The sequence below is a fragment of the Phyllostomus hastatus genome, unplaced genomic scaffold (genome assembly GCF_019186645.2).
Source record: "Phyllostomus hastatus isolate PE091 unplaced genomic scaffold, TTU_PhHast_1.1 phas_contig_1, whole genome shotgun sequence".
NCBI lineage: Eukaryota > Metazoa > Chordata > Mammalia > Chiroptera > Phyllostomidae > Phyllostomus > Phyllostomus hastatus.
This window is the reverse complement of record NW_025333498.1, coordinates 22,237,103-22,254,148: the sequence shown is the minus strand read 5'-3', so window position 1 is coordinate 22,254,148 and position 17,046 is coordinate 22,237,103. Positions and strand designations below refer to the sequence as shown.

The following is a 17,046-nucleotide window of genomic DNA, read 5'->3' as shown; positions in this document are numbered from 1 at the left end:
GGAGGGGAGGGCTGGGTGGTGGGCTGGGATGAGAGTAAAAGATAAAAAATTGTACTTTAACAACAATTAAAATAAAAATTAAAAAAAAGACTTTATCTCCTGCCCAAGGTCATTATTTTCTCATTATTGAAGCAAAGTAATATGTAAAATGAAGAGAATTATAGTGATGATTACAGGTAATAACTATAAGAAAATAACTATAAGTAAAGTATAATTAGTTATTATAGGTAATAACTATAAGTAAATACATAAATTAGTTTTGGCATTTGTTACAGATACTAGCAAATATGTACTGAGTGCCTGCCTTGCACAAATACCATTCTAAGCATTTCTGTGTAACAGAACTCTACAGTTCAGGAACTATTGCCATCACTATTTTACACTTGAAATCTAAAAAGCTTAAGTCACAGTAAGCAGCTGAGTCAATGTGTCAAGACATTTCATATACTTAACCATCACACAATGCCACCTTCATATAAACAGAGAAGCATTTTGGCAGAAACCAGAACCAGAAAATGGATCCAGTGGGTCCTACTCACGCCTCAGCCCAGCCCTCTCACTGCAGCTCTTCACATCTGGCCACACTGCTCAAACACCGTCCCGAACAAATGCCTGTAGTCAGCGTATTATTTCCTATGAGGAACCATCACATCCCTCAGTCACTCAGCTTCCCATCATACAAATGGTGAGAACAGAAAATTACCATATTTTGCTGTGTATAATGCATACGTTTTTGCCCAAATTTTTGAGGGAAAAATAAGGGTGCACACTATATATGGGTGCTGATTTTGTACTGATTTTGTATCTATATAAATGTTTTTAACTCTTTTATCTATGCTTATGAGTTAAAAGTATAACTCTAGAAAGCAATAATGATATCTGTATGCAAAATAATACCCTGGAATACAATAATCAGTTTTGTTTCTAAATGTAAATAAATAAAAAAATGAATTAAAGTATTAAAATGTAAGATATTTTTCCTGAAAGTTTAGGTCCAAAACATGGATGTGCATTATACTTGGGAGTGTGTTATACACAGCAAAATACAGTATACTTTCCATTAGGAAGATCTACATAAATACAGCTTGACACCCAAGGATCAGTTGAACTGAAGGCAGCTTCTGGTTGGCTTCTCATCTGTTATTTCAACAGGTCTGATCAGATTCAGCCAGTCTGAGAGTGGTCATAAGGGAAAGTGAAGGTCTTAAGTTAAAGGGAAGACCCTCATGCCTAAAAACCCCAGCTCTGCCACAAATGTACTGTGTGTTTGCCCAAGTGGCTTCAGCCCTCTGGACTCCTTCTCATCATTAGGAAATGAAAGATGTTGCCCTAGAACCTAGGTAAAAGCTGGCTACCTATGAGCTAATCCTGACCCTCACAGGTAGGCTTTCACTTTAGCCTTGTTTGACCCACACGACGTTTTGTTTTGTTTCATTGAATTCTAAATGTGAATTCAAGAAATTTCTCATAGAAATCTATATTCCTGTTTTCCCTTGAAAATCTGCAGGAGTAGCATTATCAAGCTTGTTTTTCCTTATCGCATCAAGGAAAGCCATCAGCTAGACATGAGCAGGCTGCCCCCTGCAGGTGAGACATGAGCTCACCGGCTCACCACAGCCCTACTGCGCCCTGTGGTCTCACACCCAGTCTGCTCCCTCATTCACCCTGCTTGCCCCGTCTTGTAGGCATTTGGGTTTGCGATTCTAGGACCAGCTTCGGCCTTCATGTCTTCAGTTATTCGTTCTCTTTTTCATTTGATCAACCCATAGTTAGTGCTCACCCACGTGCCATTCTGTGTTCTGTTTTAATACGTCTGTTTTTTTAAGTGACCAAGTTTTGTCTTGATTTCTCAGAGCCTGATTAATTTTCATTTTTTTTGTAAAGTTTTCTCTTTTCTTGTTACCCCAACAGAATTCTGCAGTTTTTAAGCAGCAGCTTCACCTGGCACGAGCCATTGCAATCCTCCTCATCACCGACTGAGGCCATGCTTTGGGCCCTGCACCTGTGGTGAGAAGAATATAGCAAGCCCGGCCCAACAGGTAGGAGGAGAACACACTGTTCCGAATGCAGGCCATCACTGTGGGGAAATAACAGCAACTCTATAAAATCAGAAGTCATCATCTAAGGACTAATAGAAAGAAAAGTTTAATTTTTTTATTTTATTAATGTTTACCTCCTACAATATATAAAAACACCCTTGACATAAAAAGCCATGTTCCTGAATGAGATAGGAGAAAGAATATAATAGCTAAAAAAAAGTCCTTTTTTAAAATTCATGTTTACTACCTAAGAAACCTTTTGCTGATTTTAGTGGTAGCCACTTTTAAGATAAAATATTAGAGAACTAAAGACATGCCTTAGGTGACCTGAGAGAACAGCTACTTAAATATCCATTTCTCCAAGGCCATAGCTAATTGATTTTTGAAACTTCTTTGCTGAAATAACCTTGTCTCAAGGGCAATTATACTTCAATTATTTCTTATTTTGCTTGGAAAGTATTGTGTAAAAATGACGGTACAGTTATAAGGGAGTATCTAAAATAACAACTAATCATTCAAATGTTTTTATTTGAAGTGATTTTAAAAAGCAAAAGAAATTCTCAAAATGTTCCTTTATACACTCACTATTTGCCCTAAATAGCCTGATAAGTTTGTGAAAATGATTGGCATCTCCCTGTGGGGGACTGGGGGAAAGGAGCCCCACGCTGGCAGGAGAGACTGAATCCTACTTTTATCCTTCCCACCATCACCTCTGTGATTTGGGCCAGTAATTTAATCTCTCTAAACTGTGTTTTTGGCCCATAAAAAGGACAGTTATATCAGAGTGACTTCCAAATTCCAGGCTCAGTTTGACAATAAAGTACATCTGTTAGTGGAGGGTGAGAGGGTAGCTCTGAGCAAATTCCTCCAAGCAAAGTTGCCAAAAGTAAATTCAAGACAATGCCAATGCACCAAATTTCTTTATTCTTTTCATTATTTACAAAGTGCACAGCAATTTGCACTGGAAGTGTTGGTTTTCACTGCCTTTGGAGATTTCTGTAAGATTTTAGTTGAGAGTTTCCCAATTTGTTTTGAAACAGGATTTGAAGGAATGCCCAGTTTGTCTCTGCTTTAGCCCCTGCTATTGTGTAGAGAGAGGATCTTCAGATAGGAAGCCGTGGAGAGCTCATAGCTGTGTGAGCACACAGCCCGAAAGGACTTAGGCTGAGAGACATGAGATTATCGCCATAAGGATTCTCCAAAATCAGGACAGATATACTCAGCATTTAAATGCATTAGTCAGATGGACCAGTTTTGATAACTCTCATAGAATTAGTGTGCTGATATGGTCTTTCCTCTTATGGACCTTGGAGTTCAACAGTGGAAAAAGACTGAAAACAAAACATTAATTATTAAGTGAATAATGCAATTATGAATCGTGATAAGCACTATGAAAAATACAAAAGGGGCACTAAGGCAGTGAAAAGCTAGAAACTGCTTCGGAAAGTTTGGTCCGGAGAGGGGTAAGAGTCAAGAGAACTGTTTCTACTCCCTTCCCTTTCCAGGTACACAGTAAGATTGCATTGCCGTGGCCTCCCTCAGATTTCAGAGGACCATGGGATTGGGTCTGGCCAATGTGTTGTGCTTAGAAATGACATGTATCATTTCTGGAGCATTTAATTTTGTTGCTCCAGCTCCCTGTGGCATTCTGACTGGTAGTGTGGTCCAAGATGTGGTTACTCCCTCAGCCTGGAACTTATTTGGTTTCAAAGAACAGAGACCCCCTCAGCCAACCCACCCTGAACGTGTAGCTTTAGAATACAACAGACTTTAATTGCCTTAAGCCACTGAGATATGGAAGCTATTTGTTAATGCAGCTTAATGGAGACAATCCTGACTATTATAAGAGGCATCTCTGAAGAGGCAGAAGGATGATTTATAGAGGCTTTAAGAGAAGAGGCTTTGAGCTTGGCTGGTTCACAGAACTGAAAGAAGGCCAATACAGCTAGATTATAGTAAATCAGGGAAAAGCAGCAAATAATCTTTAGAGTTCCTTCTATCCTCTTAATTCTTTCCAGTTCTGGCTCTGAAGCTGTTCTGATGTTTATATTCCTGGCAGTACTTTAACATAGATTAAGTAGCTTGACTTTAAATATCTTTGATTTGTTTACACAAATCAAACTCTCATATTTTATCTCTTGCTTCTGGATTATGATCATTTATCAAGAACTTTGTATGTGGGCCATTGATATGATAATGTTATCGTAATGCCTTCTCAGGAGCTGAGGTCCCCTGTCCTTTCAGTCAACACTGAGATGCACTTGAGTGTATAGACTATTACAGCTGAGCTGAGGCTTGGGACAAGCAGCAATTTTGCATTTTGCAATTGAATAATATGTAATATTATGCAAATTTTAAGCTCTCACTTTTCATATCAATTTCTAATATTCTGCCAACAGAATCTAGAGAAAAGCCCAAACCTTTATGGGAATCATCATAGCCCTTTTTAATGTATATGTAAGAGAGTTTGTCTTTTGCACTGGAGATCGTGTTTGAAAACAAAACAAAAGCCCCCTAGCCAAAAGCAAATTGTATGAGATGCAATTTATCTTCTTTGGAAGAAAAGAAGAGCTGAATCAGCCCTCCTTGGATTTGACAACTAAGGTATTTCTTTATCCCTGACACTGCTCAGAGAGAGCCACTGATATTATAACTGCCTTTATTAAAATTTGGTAGGCTTAAAGGAAATACATCCATGTGATATTACAGTCATTCTTACAAAGTTCTTAAAGTCTTGAGGACTTTTAGTGAGGTGAATGAAAATTTTTTCAAGAAAAATAATGTAGGAAAAGAAAAGAGAAATGGATCTAAAAAATTTAAATGGGTCTTTACTATAGTTCAGGTTCAGTGCTAAGAGCTTTTGTCACTGGAAAGAGACTGGGCCAAGGCAGGTCTGTCCCAGCATGGTTTAGAATGTGTGGATTCTTGACTTTGTGCAAGAAGGAATTCAAGACATGAGTGCAGGTGATTTTGAGAGTTTAATTATTAAAGGTAGGAACAGTGAAACAGAAGAAAGACTTAGGATAGAAGAAGCAGATCACAGTAGCAGAAGTGAGCCAGGTTGGGGCTGCTTTTGGCTTACTGAAAAGTTAGACATGAGGAGAGCCCTTGGAGCTTAAGAAAAAGAAGCCCCAACTGTGTAAGTTCATGCCTGAGCGAAGAGAGGTGTGGGCTTGTTCAAGGGAGAGTGGGCATTGGGTCCTTTGTCTTAAGCGTTTTTATCCATTTTCTAAAGGCAGGGATTTTAGAGGCAGTCTCAGAGGAGCATCTCAACAGAATATTCATCAGCTTTCCAGGTGTGTTCTTCATGGTGCTGATGCATCAACATGAGCATCTTTGTCTAGTCAGTCTCACCTCTGTCTTGGATTTGTCTGGCTCTAATTGTGTTTTTTGTGATTGGGTCTGCTTGGCACTAGCGGCCCTTTCATATGTATTGTAATCCCCATAGAGTGGAGAAAGCAGCCCATAAAGGTTATGATTACCCAGTCAATGAGTAGCAGACCAAGGAAGGGACAGAGGTCTTCTCCCTCCAAAGACCCTGCTCTTTCCTGCATGCCACTTAGACTAGAGTATAAAAGTTTGCCTATAACCTCCCCACAGTCAAATCCAAAATGGCCAAGCCTTACATTTCCAGAATCTCCAGAGTTGTCCATCAAAAGATAAATACTAGATCACTCTTGATTTATTACATATCTAGATTCAGAAGAGCTTCTAAACAGATCTGGTTGTACGAAAATAAGCTGTGCTTTGCTAATTATGCATCTTCCCTTTGTTCAGCCTCATCCTGTATAATTAGCACAGTCTCAAAAATAGAAGTTTTCCATGACATTAAAATTCTTACACAGCATACCCTCTAATTATTTCATATCTTCACATTAGGGACTAAGACACTCATGGTGGAGGGAGTAATTCTGTTTGTTATTTAATTACTTATAGAAGGAATTCAGAAAAAGAAATTATGAAAATAATTTCAACTTGATGCTGAGATGCGTACACATAGACCAAGGCACAAGCATGCATCCTTTCTCACATCCTTACTCCTGCCCAACTTCAGACCTCACCATTTTTGACACTGGTCTCAGTTATGCCTGTTAGGGTCTGTTTCTATGAAGGACTCACCTGTTCTTCAAGACTCACTAAAAATCCTCTCCTCTATAGGCCTTTCCAATGCCCACCATTAAAATGCCCACCAATTTCCAATGCCCACCATGGAGTATCTTCCCATACTCCAGGGTACTTAATGCTAATCTTAAAGCATCTCTCTGCTTTGTATTATAGGGATGGGAGGTAGGCAGAGATGGTGGGTGACTTGCTCAAATATGTTTTCTCTCTTTTCTTCCTGGGCATATAATTAGGCAGCATTTACTTGCCTTCCCTAGAGCCAGGTGTGACCACATGATGAATTTCTAACAATGGAGTAGGAGTGGACGTGACATGTTCTATTTGGGGCCAGGATTTTTAGGAAGTAGGCATGCCTTTTCTGTGCTGGATCTCCTTGCTGCTGCCTGGGTGAGAGAACTCAGGTTCTTTGGGATGAAGGGAGCCCGGGCTCCTGGCTCACCAGGTGAAAGCTGTCTGGCGGAGCAAGAACACTCCCTGTAGGTTGTTACACAAATAAGAAATAACTGCTTTTTGTTCAACTTGGAAATTTAGGGTTTATTGATTACAGCTGCTTGTGTGGACTTACCTAACACACATGTGTGTAAGTGTGTGTCTGTGTGAGTGGGACTCCTATTTTAGAAGCCTCAGAAGAACTGGTACAAAAAAAATTATCCTTCACTGTGAGCAAAATTAAACTAAATTGCTGCCTCATTCAGAAATGAAGCAGATGGTCATCAAAACATAGAGTGGAGGGTACTCTAAACATCTCTAGTGTTGGGAATGCCATTTTCTCATTTGCAAGTAACTGTCTAGAATTTGTAAATAATCTCATAGACGACTAATTTAGAGTAGAGAATGAGAGGGCTACCCAGTTAGTATCAATATTGAAATGTGTTCTAGTTCATTAATCATTCAAATTTTCATCATTATTTCAATCAACAGGTAGGTACTAAACACACTCCATGTGCCTGGCAGTCCTCTTACCAGTGCTGATCAGTAACTTACCTGGCCCCCGATCACTCCAAACACACATTCCAATGGGGGAGCCGAAGCTCTACCAAGTCATCACATTGCTGCACGTACACTCAGATTCCTGTCCGGGTTCTCAGGTTTCTAGTCTCTAAAAGAGAATGATTAGCCCTGGTTGGTGTGGCTCAGTGGGTTGAGCACCAGACTGCAGACCAAAGGGTCACCAGTTCAATTCCCAGTCAGAGCACATGCCTCGCTTGTGGGCCAGGTCCCCAGTAGGGGGCACTCAAGAGGCAACCACACATTGATGCTTCTTGCTCTCTCTTCCTCCTTCCCTTTCCCTCTCTCTAAAAATATATAAATAAAATATTAAAAAATATATCTTTAAAAATTTCTCCATTAAAAAAAGAACATAACATCACCTACTTCTCAGACTGTGTTGTAATTTTAGTTAGATAATATTTACATAATGATTGTAAAATATTCAGCACTGTGTTTACATTTGAACATCATAAGCACTCAGTAAATCTTAGCTATGATTCCTATCACTCTAGATAAGTACTATGACAAGGTATAACAAAGGAATCTGACTAGAGCGAGGGAGGGGTGTGTGGAACACAACGGTTTCCCTTTGAAGGGACTCATATGAAAGTTGACAGGTTGGAATTAAGTCTCTACATCTTCAAAAATGAAAACAGTATATGCAAAGGACCAGTGGTATGAGGAAGCATTTTCAGGAAACTAAAAAAAAATTAGGTGGAATATAGAGAGCAGAAGGAAAATTGCTTCAGGATGAGAACTTGCAAGGCCTGGGAACCACCATGTGGTCATGCTAAGAATTTAGCCTTCTTCCTAACAGGATGGAAAGTAATTGGATGGTTTCAAACACGTATAACACAGAATGGCATGGTCAGCTTTATATCTTTAAAAGATCACTGTAGCTGGAGTGTGAAGAAAAAGATTAAAGGGCAAACAGAATGGGCAACTAGACCATGTAAAAAGTTAACCATAGGAGTAAGATAAGAAATACCCGTAGGTTAAATCAGGTGGTGGTAGTGGAGACAGAAAGAAGTAAAAAGATCTGAGAAGCGTCTACAGTGACATTGGCAGGATTTGGTGAGGGATTAAGTAGAGAGATAAGGTAGAGAGAACTGTTAAGAATAGTGGCTGGTCTTTCAGATAGACACAGGTACATTTCACAGAGATAGAGAACCTTGAAAAAGAATCAGGGTTTTAAGATCATAAATTCACATTTGTACATTCTTCATTCAGGTTCCTGTCAGATATCGAAGAACATATGCTGAGTACATAGTTTGTTACATAGGTCTGGAGCTCCACAGAGACGTCTGAGCTGGAGGATAAATTTAGAATTACTGGCATACAGTAGTAACCAAGACCATGGGCAGGAAAAATTTGCATAGAAAATAGGCAAAATTTAGATCAAGAAGAAAAAAAGGGGCCTAACATCTAACTTTGAGGAACTCCTCAGCAAAGGAGACTGTATTCGCCAGGGGTCTCAAGACAAACAGAACCAATAGGATGTGTACATATAAGAAGAGTTTTACTTTAAGAAATGGTTCACACAACTGGGGAGGCCTGACAAGTCCAGCTGGCAGGCTGGAGACTCAGGAGAGAGCTGCCATGGGGCTCCAAAGGTGGTCTGCTGGAGAAAGCCCTCATGCTCAAGGAAGATTGGCCTGCTATTCTATTCAGGAGTTTATCTAACTGGGTGAGGCCCACCAGTGTTATGGACAGCAAACTGCTTTACCCAAAGTCCACTGATTTCAATGAAAATCTCATCTAAACAGACTCTCACATGAACATCCAGAATGTTTGACCAGATATCAGAGCATTGTGTCCCTGCCATGTTGACCTGTGACACTAACCATCACTAAGACGTAAGAGGAAAATCAGAAGTAGTGACGGTTGCCCAGGCACTGCATTAGTTGCTAAGGATACAGTCAGGATCATGGTTTCCAGTGGGAGCCTGGGAGTCAGACAGCTTGGGTGTGAATCCTGACTCTGCCATTTACTGGCCCTGTGACTTTAGGCAGATGGTTCAGTGACTCCACGCCTTATCTCTGATGGTTGTAAGAACTAAATTAGTTAATGAACATAACATAAAGTTAGAGAACTGACTGTCCAATTGATGTCTCCTTCCTTATTTTTAAGACCAAGACAGTCTTTTTCATCATGGAGTCACAGTGTTCTGGAAGGCATCACGAGCAGACAGCCAGGATTGTCCCAGATCAGAGCTGGTCTGTAGGGGAGCAGGCAGCTGTCCACGCAGTGATTTAGGGAATTGTTGTGGAACTTGCCTGTTCTGTTCCTCCAGATACCTGCCCTGTGAATGACTTGTGACACTTCCAAAATAAAAGCCTTCTCCCCTTTTTTCCTGATAAGGCCCTAAAGGATTCCCTGGTAAATTACAAATGTCACCTAACAGACTACCACTATGAGCCTCCACTAGCTTATGTGAATTCCTTTTTAGATAAACTGTTCAGTTCTGATGAAACAAAGTCTTCATCAGATTGAAACATAAAGCAGGACCACGGAGGCTCAAGGGAGCTAACAGGTAGCTAGCAGAGACAGAAGAAGGCAGATGAGAAGGAAAGGGAGGGACCAAGGTCTGTATTAGGAAAGCCAGAGGATGGCAGGGACCCACCTGTTACCCCTTCCCCCGATGTTTCCTCCATGCCTCATGCCCACTCATGCCTGGGATCCCTGGAAATATTTTCGCAAATCCTTTATCTCTTTGTTTGTTTTACATAAGATTAATTTGAAGGTCCCCCCCCCCCCATAGGCCAAAGTAGTTTGCCCAGAGATAGGCAGCCAATGGAAAACAATTCTCTTGCTAATTCCATGTTATCATACTCAGATTACACCATAAAAAATTTCCCCCTGAGCACATCCCTTTCATTTTCACTTCTGAAAGGGGCCCCACCCCTTTTCTCTGCCCTGCCCAAGGCAGTTGTTCAGAAGAGCTCAGCACCCTTCCCTCCATCCCTAGAGTAGTTGGAGAATTAGTGATGGTGTGTTTGCTCCTTCTCCAGCTCTGGGCTTGGGTTAGGGTCGGCCTCCTGCCACAGTACCTAGATTCACCCTCTAATCTCTTTGCTAAGGTATTTGATGAATTAGCCAGCTTGTAATTCAGTATCTACTGTGAGGCTGGCATGTTGTCTTATTTTTCCTTTTAAATGAAACACTGATAAAGATCTTGTGCCATGATGAATTCAGAGCTAAGTGCTCAATTGTTTTTCCTGGTTTCTTCTCTTTCAGTCCTGCAAGCTGAGGCATTAATTTGGGCATGGTTTCTTTTATTTAGGTAAAGATGTGGGCCATGCATTTTCCCTCCAGATGGAGTTTTCTTGACATTCTTCATCTGAGCAGAATAGTAAGCCCCATCTGCATTTGGTTTCTACAGTCCTCAAGTGGCCTTCGTCACACAGCAGGGAATGGGTTGTCACTTGACTAGCAGTCTTGTGCTCCACCCACCCCAGCACTCTGCCTCCAGAGTTCACAGCAGGCTCCTCACCTGCCTGAAAACCAGCACGTGGGAAGGTTTCCCTTCCAGCCTCCAGAACCCTGGGAAGGGGAGAGACAGGAAGGGCAGGCATCAGTGTTTTTTGGTCTCTGGTGGACCACGTCCAGATCAACTCCACAAGCAGCAGAGGTGGGACTGAAGAAGAGGAGAGACAGGAGATACTGGGGCAGCTCAGGCTTCTTCACGCTAGCTCAGTAGCCTATTGTCTCTCTGTGCCCCTGAGGAGGTCTCTGAGTCCCAAACCCTCAAAGGAAATTGATTAAGAGACACCCTGTCCTGAGTGGGGTGAGGGTGAGAATAAGGGAATGAAGCTCAGGGAAGGGATGGAGGAGAGTCAGGGATGCCTCTAGCACACAGGAATATTGGTCAATAAAATGCATATTTTACACTGTGGTCTACCAGATGTCCTCCACACCAAAACAGTTGGGCTTCATGTTCAGAGGCATAACTCCAGGTCCCAAGAACACTGATGTGACAAAACATACAAAGGTAATGTTACAGAACAGACCCGTGTTGGGGGATGAACAATATACTATTACCAAAAGTATCCTCCTTTTTCTCTGGGGGTCCCTTCCACCTACTAGGTGCACCTTGCCCCCCACCACCAGGAAGAGATGTTTCTCAAGGCCAGAGATTGGTGAAAAGGAAAGGAATTATTTATTTAAAAGTTATACAGACTTAGAGTAATGAGTTAATATCTTCATTAAAATACTAAAGTCCTTTAGAATACCCACAAACACACACAGTCCTTCCTCCTCCCTCTGACCAGTCCAGGGTACCATATCTCAGGAAAAGAAGTAGAAGTACATAATTCAGGCTCCTGGCACCGTCAGCAGTGTCACTGCCAGAATCTCCAGTTAATCCAAAGACATGTGGCACCTTCTCATGGCCCATCAGCAAGAGTCCTTTCATCCCTTTTCTTCCAGGCAAAGTCTCTCCTGCTTCCTAAGCCACGTGGCAAAAGGGAGCACCCCAAAGCCACGTGGTCCTGACTCTTGCCCAAGCTGCAGGGTCCCCACTCTGCCAAAGCTGTGTGGTCCCCACCTTAGCATGACTGCCGTGCCTGGGTTTAAATCCCAGCACCAGTCTTGCTCTGCATCCCCATTTCTGACTCCTACCACATTCAGTTACAACTGCCAGCATTCCTGTATCCTTCCAGCTTTACTGGGCTGCCATAGTGAATTCAGGCAGGTGTGGCCCCGTGGTGTGGAGCTAATCATCTCCAAACTCTCACAAAGGTGCTGTAACCAGGGGGAGTTGCCTCTCAGTTACATCTTGGGTGGAAGTCACTTCCATCCCCCTGGCTCAAAGCATGGCCACAGCTCTTTACCATATCTATGAAACCAGTTAAAGTTTATGGGTATGTTAAATGACCGTTCTAGAGGTTATCTGCAAAACTGTTGCTGTACAAAACAGCTCTCAATGGCCCTGTTCCATCCCCCAGCTTAGACTTGTGGGGGTGAGGACATCATACACACACACACACACACACACACACACAGACACACACACATATTTATTTATTTGTTTGTTTGTTTGTTTGTTTATTCATTTATTTTAGTGTTTTCTGGACACCCTGAGTTCTGGACCCCATTACAAATCCCTATTTAGGGACCCCCATCTTGGCTGTACCTGTTATAGTCAGACTCAAACACCAATGTAAACTGTGCATTTTTACCAAGCCAGATGCCTCACAGATCATTGTCATTTATTGCCAAAACCAGCCCTGAAAGTAGGTGTTTACACATTCTCCTTGTAATTGAGGAAACAAAGTTATAGACTAGAGAGTGACAGGTGCCAGTTACAGGAAGCAGGATATAGGATGGTCCAGTCAGTCATAAAAAAAAATATATAGTTGGTTCCACTCTCAAAGGAAGAGCGTGGGTCAGTTAGGAATCTGAGGCTATCCTCAGCTATTGGGTTACGCGTCTGGACTGGTACCAGGGTGAGACTGAATGAGCAAGATGAAGCTATGCAGCTCCAGCTGTGGGCAGTGGAGGGCTGAGGAGCCAGGAGCCAGGCTTGTTCTCTGCAAATAACACTCAGCCCTGCTCTCTCTGGCCATGGACAGGGCAACTCCCTTCATACCATGGCTGCTGCCCAGGTGTTTGCCTTTCCTATGCTGTGTTTGCTTATGGCCTTGGATGCTGTATAACCAAAGTCCTTCCCCAGCTGTGCCTCAGCCACTGAGCAGGTTGAAATGGAAATCAAAACACTGACACAATTCCTATGTTGAAAAAAAAAGAAGGAAGTTGGGTTTGGGGTTGGCCACACTGCAGTGCTTTATTCTGGGACTTTGTGGGTATTTTCAGAGGACTTTCCTGAGTCCTGGAAAGATAGCACAGAGGGATGTTTAAGCTCAGTAACGACTTTCCGGGCAGCAAACCTGTCACAACCCAGAGTAGCTGGTCCCTCCCCTGCCCACCTGGGGTAGTTTGTTCTTAGCTCTCTAAAAATAGTATTTATGGTTACATAAGGGCTTATTTCCCAGCGTCTCGACAAACATTTAGTCAGCTGCATGCAGGGCCCCATGCTTTCTCAATAGGCTCTGACAGGTGTAATGCACCCCTGCTTCCCTGGCACCCAGGCCAGAGCACAGAAGTAGTGAGCGCTCCATAGGTATTGGTCAAAAGAATTAGCATACACAATATAGTTTCAGGATTTGGAAAATGCACTATAATATGAAATGGTCAACAAGTCCTCCTTCACAAACAGTTTACCTGCCATCCCACAGATGGCTTCTCATGTCTTTACTAATAACCCAAAATATCCCTTGGACCCTAGCAAAGCAAGTCTAGCATATGATGAAGTCCCTTACAAATTAATGAACACCACCACATTGGAAAACATTCTATGGGCATTTGAAATGGCCAGAAATATGGTAGGCAGATGGCTTATAGTTGATGATAAACCAATCATAGTGGTTCCTGATATTTTTTTCTTCCATAGTCCACATAAGAGATAAATTTCTCATGGGCCACAGTCTCCCAACAGGTTAGCCAAACAACTCCACTTTCTTAATCTCTCAAGAAAGTAAATCAGAAGGCAAGTGAGTGACTCAGTTTATCCTTTCTATAAGGATAAACCAAAATTTTCTGTTCTAATTTTTAGAATCACAGCCCAATAATGAACAGCTTTACTGAGTGCTCACGATGTGATAAGCGCCATGCCATGAGCTTGGCACATATGATCCCACGTAAGCGAGGAAAAACTCTGGGCAGTTGGTTCTGTAGGATCTTCCTCCCAATGCAGATTACAAAACAAAAGTCTGTAGGACTACAAAGCATTTCCAAGACTAATACATGCCCAGGACAGCCATACAGGTCTTTACATTTCTACTCTCCTGTCTCCAAAATCACTTACTCAAATATCAGTGCTTGATGACTATTATTATACATTTTCTGACATCCCTCACAACTGACTGCCACGGTCTATATGTTATAACAGAGAACTAAGAAAACAGTGCTGCTATTTTAAAACTAGAGTTTGCACCATGGTTTGAACACAATTCTGTATTTATTTGAATCACTTTGGATCTTAAAAAAGCAGTAAGGTAATAAGCATCTTGTATTGAATATCCATTATGTTCCCCTCACTATGACAGACAATTTACAAAAATTATTTCTAAGCCCTGGCTGGTGTAGCTCAGTGGATTGAGTGTGGGCTGTGAACCAAAGCATCGCAGGTTCGATTCCCAGTCAGGGCACATGCCTGGGTTGAAGGCCACAGACCCTAGCAATCACACATTGATGTTTCTCTCTCTCTCTCTTCCTCCTTCCCTTCCCTCTCTAAAAATAAGTAAATAAAATCTTAAAAAAGATATTTCTAATATATTAACTACTATCATTAATCAGTTCTAACATTACGCTAATTCATTTTTATTATATCAGTTGATGTATTTCTAATATATAGACTGTTATATATAAAGTTGGAGCAGAAGAGAAAAGCCAAGTCTTGCCCCACATATTAGCTTTATTTTTAGGCTCCAGGGGCCTCTAGTTTCCCCTTTCCCCATTCTTTGCAAGTCTCATTTGATGTCTCCCCTGCCACTGTGTTGGCATTCTCCTTCATCAGCCCCATCTCCACTTCCCCCTTCAGCTGGGACTATGGTGTTGGCTACCTAACAGGCCCTGACGAGGTCGTCCAGGAAAACGGTCCTCGGCCAGGTCGGAGGAGGGTGGGAGGACAGGACAGAAAATGTTAGAAAGGAAATCTGTAGGAGGATTAAGTGTTCCAAAGAGGAGTTTAAGTCTCCAGGAGGATAAATAAAGGAGAAAGGAAAGTGGGCTGGGAGGTAAGGTCAGACGACAGTGGGGTAGCCAGTCCTTCAGCTGAAAAAATGGAAGCAACAGAAGGGGCGACAAGCAGCCACAGAGTCTTTCAGAAGGAAAGGAAAGCAGAAGAAATCCCTAGAGAGCACTGTTGAATTTTTTTACAAAGAAGGAGAGCCATACAGAAAGAGAAAAAGCAGCTTTTCCCAGCCGAGCTCTGACATTTCTGTGGGAGTCCTATTGACAGACAGCCAGATTGTTTCTTTCTGTCATTCTCACCAGTCACCACCCCCTTTCAGAAGTCATGCCCCAGGTACATGCCTTCAAGAACTTAGCGAGAGTGAATTCTCTCAAGCCCTTGTCACTAGAGCAGCCTCCTGAATGACAAGCCTCGCTAAGGCCAGGCATTTTCTCACAAACCGTGGAGAAGGGTCAGCAGTGGGCAGACGTTTGGTAAACATACCGTTGTCCCCATTTGGATGAGAAAAGACATTAAGCTGGAGTGTGTAGAGTAGGGATCAATTCATGCTAAAAATAAAAATAATAAAATAAGGTACCAGAAAGGAAAATGAAAGAAAGAAAAGTCAGAAAGGACTATCAAGAACATATACAACCTTTTCTCAGCCTTCAGTAAAATGCTATCACATTTCAACTGAGGAGTTAGTACATGTTTATATTCCAAACGTGCTTATAATTTTAAACCATCGATATCAATATGGACACATCATTCTACATATTTGACGATGACACTGCTAGGTGTGATGATCCTGCGTGTATATGAATTCAGCTGAAGAGACAGGTACATGTCTGTCAGTCTCCTGTTTTGCACAAAGAACTGATTTCAAATTGTAGCTGTTTGAAAATACCAATAAAACCAAGAGTCTGATGTAAAAATAAACAAGTGCTTCTTAACCTGTATTTTCACAAACAAGTGAGTCGATCACTTTGATTTTAAATTAACGAATCAAAAGGTCAGTCAATGTGCTTAAAAACACATGCACAGCCTAATTGATTTGTTGACTTAGCTGACTATTTGCTTGAAAAAGCAGTGTGATGCAACAGTAAGTGGCCAGGCAGGCAGGCAGCCTGGGCTCCGGTGTGCACCCTAATACATGGCCCCTTTAAGAACCTGGGTGACCTCTGAGCTTCAGAACATGCATACCTGTGTCACAGGTTCCAGTGATAATCAAATGAAATAATTCAGTTATTACTATCAACACTGTCATATAATCTCAAAGCCAAGTATTCATCGACCCTTTGAAAGGCTGACACTATATTTGATACACTTCCTCAGGAGAACTGGAACTCTCCGAGGTTTGACAACTTTCGTCCCTCTCCTGTCTGGATGACACTTCCGAGCAGTTTTCAACAGTGCCCTCTACGATCGATTTAATTCAGCACCACTGAAGATAATAAGCCCAACTACTGATATAGTTAATAGAAATTCTCCCTTAAATGAGGTGCATCTGCTGTGACATCTGTTTAAAACCCATGGAGAGGACTCAATGTTCACAAGCAAATTGAGTAATTACTCTGTAATTACACAATAAATTGTGCAGTTATTGATTTGCTCTCAGAATTCATATCTTCTGGACATACTAAGTATGAAAACCACCTGGGTTCTCCCAAAACGTGTATGTCCTTAAAATGGTCAATATAAAGGCCTGAGATAAACACCCATGGCCAAAAATTTAGAGCATTATCTCTAGAAGAGAGAAAATGTTAAAGAGGGAAGAAATGAAAGTGTGGAATGGAGAAGTTAATTGAGTGAGAAAAAAGGGGGAGGGGTATTTTGAAGGCAGATAATAGTGTTTTCTCAGTCATTTCATAAAACCTGTGAAATTGCTAGATCTGTCTGGCAGGGAAAAACACAAAAGGAAGAGATCAGAGATACAGGGTTTCTTCTGTCCCAAAAAGAGCCCATCACTGGTAATAGCTGTATGGACATTGGGAAACTGTACTGTATGGAGAAAGCAGAGGAATTAATGATTCAAGAGATAGTATCTAATAGTACTTTATGACCACCAGATCTGTAAAAACAGAGGTGCCTAATTCTTTGCTAAATGGTTATGAAACATAGCTCTATGTTTGTGTTGCTTCCTCTAAATTCATTTTTAGAAAT

The 17,046-nt window shown here is 41.6% G+C and overlaps 1 protein-coding gene across 3 annotated transcripts in view; it reads left to right on the top strand.

The window, feature by feature from the left end:
- The window catches only part of B3GALT1 (beta-1,3-galactosyltransferase 1), a 526,207-nt gene that overhangs the window by 477,392 nt on the left and 31,769 nt on the right, over positions 1 to 17,046 (top strand). For 2 of the 3 annotated variants that reach the window (XM_045835835.1, XM_045837389.1), the window contains one exon: positions 1,912 to 2,039. The exons of the other annotated variant lie outside the window; for it this stretch is intronic. The gene's annotated coding sequence lies outside the window, so the exon portion shown is untranslated. The remainder of the gene's footprint in view (positions 1 to 1,911; positions 2,040 to 17,046) is intronic. 3 annotated transcript variants of the gene reach the window in all.